The sequence below is a fragment of the Cynocephalus volans genome, chromosome 5, assembly GCF_027409185.1.
Source record: "Cynocephalus volans isolate mCynVol1 chromosome 5, mCynVol1.pri, whole genome shotgun sequence".
NCBI lineage: Eukaryota > Metazoa > Chordata > Mammalia > Dermoptera > Cynocephalidae > Cynocephalus > Cynocephalus volans.
The window spans coordinates 113,826,364-113,829,294 of record NC_084464.1 but is presented as its reverse complement, the minus strand read 5'-3'; the positions used below and the strand labels follow the sequence as shown (position 1 = coordinate 113,829,294).

At 35.4% G+C, this 2,931-nt stretch overlaps 1 non-coding gene across 1 annotated transcript; it reads left to right on the top strand.

Annotated features, from left to right (window-relative positions):
• The first annotated feature begins 2,533 nt into the window (after positions 1 to 2,533).
• On the top strand, positions 2,534 to 2,661 carry LOC134379375 (small nucleolar RNA SNORA25). The gene has a single exon (XR_010023774.1). It is a non-coding gene; the product is annotated as a small nucleolar RNA SNORA25 (small nucleolar RNA).
• The last annotated feature ends 270 nt before the right edge of the window (positions 2,662 to 2,931 follow it).

The following is a 2,931-nucleotide window of genomic DNA, read 5'->3' as shown; positions in this document are numbered from 1 at the left end:
TGTGTCTGTTGGCCATTTGTATATCTTCCTTTAAGAAATGCATATTCAGCTCCTTTGCCCATTTTCTAATCGGGTTACTGGTTTTCTTGCTGATAAGTTGTTTGAGTTTCTTGTATGTTCTGGATATTAATCCTTTGTCAGATGCTTAGTTTGCAAATATTTTCTCCCATTCTGTAAGTGGTCTTTTCATTCTGTTAATTGTTTCTTTTGCTGTGCAGAAGCTGTTTGGTTTGATATAATCCCATTTTTTAACTTTTCCTTTTGTTGCCCGTGCTTTTGGTGTCTTATTCATAAAGTCTTCACCCAGTCCTACTTCCTGAAGTGTTTCCCCTGTGTTTTCTTTTAGGAGTTTTATAGTTTCAGGTCTTATATTCAAGTCTTTAATCCATTTTGAGTTGACTTTGGTATATGGTGAGAGGTAAGGGTCTAGTTTCATTCTTCTACATATGGATTTCCAGTTTTCCCAGCACCATTTATTGAAGAGGCAGTCTTCTCCCCAAATGTGTGTTCTTGTTGCCTTTGTCAAAGATCAGTCAGCTGTAAGTATGTGGGTTGATTTCTGTGTTCTCTATTCTGTTCCGTTGGTCTGAGTGTCTGTTTTTATGCCAGTACCATGCTATACACAAAAATCTTCAACAAAATATTAGCAAATGGAATACAGCAACACATCAAAAAATTATACACCATGATCAAGTGGATTCATCCTAGGGATGTAAGGATGGTTCAACATACACAAGTCAGTAAATGTGATATATCAAATCAACAAAATCAAGGACAAAAACCATGCGATTATCTCAATAGTTGCAGAAAAAAACATTTGACAAAATTTAACATCCTTTCATGATAAAGACTGCCAGCAAATTAGGTATAGAAGGAAAGTATCTCAACACAATAGAAACCATATACAACAAATTCACTGCAAATATCATCCTGAATGGGGAAAGGCAAGGATGCTTGCTCTCACCACTCCTATTTAACATAGTATTGAAAGTACTAGCCAGAGCAATCAGGCAAGAGAAAGAAATAGAGGGCATCCAGATTGGAAAAAATGAAGTCAAACTGTGTCTGTTTGCAAATAACATGATCCTATGTATAGAAAAGCCCAAAGACTCTACCAAAAAATTCTTAGAGATGATAAACAAAGTAAAGTTGCAGGATATAAAATCAGCCTGCAAAAAGCAATAGCATTTTTATACTCCTGTAATGACCTAGCAGAAAAAGAAATCAAGAAAGCAAGCCCATTTACAACAGTCACTAAAAAACCTCCCAAAACAAAACAAAACAAAAAAACACCTAGGAATCAATTTAACAAAGGAGGTGAAAGATCGCTACAATGAGAACTACAAATCACTGCTGAAAGAAATTAAAGAGGACACAAAAAGATGAAAAGATGTTTCATGCTTTGGGATTGGAAGAATTAACATTGTGAAAATGTCCATACTAATGAAGGTGACCTAGAGATTCAATGTAATCCCCATCAAAATACCAATGACATTCTTCACAGAAATACAAAAAACAATCCTAACATTCTATGGAACAACAAAAGGCCCCGAGTAAGCAAAGCAATCCTGAGAAGGAAAAAAAAAAAAAAAAAGCTGGAAGTATTACACTGATACTAACTTCTATCTGATGTAGGGAATGAATGAAAGACAACTGGAGGGGCCACAAACCCTAGGCACTGAGCAACAAGGTGAACACCTCTCTCAGATCTCTGCTAGGATTTAAGAAGCAACTTTCTAGGAAATAAGGGTTATTTGCGAGGAAATGAGATACAAAAACACAATGAATATGTAATAGTTATTAACTTTTATGAACAAAAACCATAATATCAAATATATAAAGTACAATTGTTTACTGGAGTATAAGAATAAAGCCACAATTGTAATGGGAAATTTTAATATACTTCCCCAAAGATCTTTGACAGATCATTGCAATGAGATATCACCACACATTAAGATGGTTACTATATTAAAAAACAAAACAAATAATTTAAAAAATAGAAAATAACAAGGATGTGGAGAAATTGGAACCCTTGTGCACTGTTGGTAGGAATATAAAATAGTGCAGCATCTGTGGAAAACAATTCCTCAAAAAATGAAAAATGGAATTATCATATGATCCAGCAATTTCACCACTGGGTACATACACCAAAGAATTGAAAGCAGGGATTTGAACAGGTATAGCAGCACTATCACAACAGCCAAAAGGGGGAAGCAACTCAAATGTCTATCAATGGATGAATGGATAAACAAAACGTGGTGTACACATACAATGGAACATTATCCAGCCTTAAAAAGGAGTGAAATTCTGATACATGCTACAGTATGTGTAAATCATGAGTATATTATGCCAAATGCAATATGCCAGTCACAAAAGGAAAAATACTCTATGATTCTACTTCTATGAGCTGCCTAGAATAGTCAAATTCATAGATACAGAAAGCAGAATGGTGGTTGCCAGGAATTGAGGGGGAGAGGAGAATGGGGAATGTATCTAATGCCACCCACTGTACATTTAAAAATGGCTAAGATGTAGGTCATTTCAGAGAGGGCTTGTAGGGCTGTGAGCCAAGAGCTCTTAATTCTGTGATCAAAGATTGAGGTTCTCCATCAGATGCTGTCGTCACTCAGTTGTGCTATGGTCTTCTGAGGAGATATGAGACTTAGCCAGTCATGATCATGACATAATAATCCATGACAGGTGATGTTGGAAAGTAAATGAGTGTCTCAAAGTTTTTTAAAAATGGTTAAGCCTCTGGCTTTATTTTTTTCTGCTCAGGATTGCTTTGGCTATTTGGGGTCTTTTGTTGTTCCATATGAATGTTAGGATTTTTTTTTTTTTTTTCTATTTCTGTAAAGAATGTCATTGGTATTTTGATGGGGATTGCATTGAATCTGTAGATTGCTTTGGGTAGTATGGACATTTTCACAA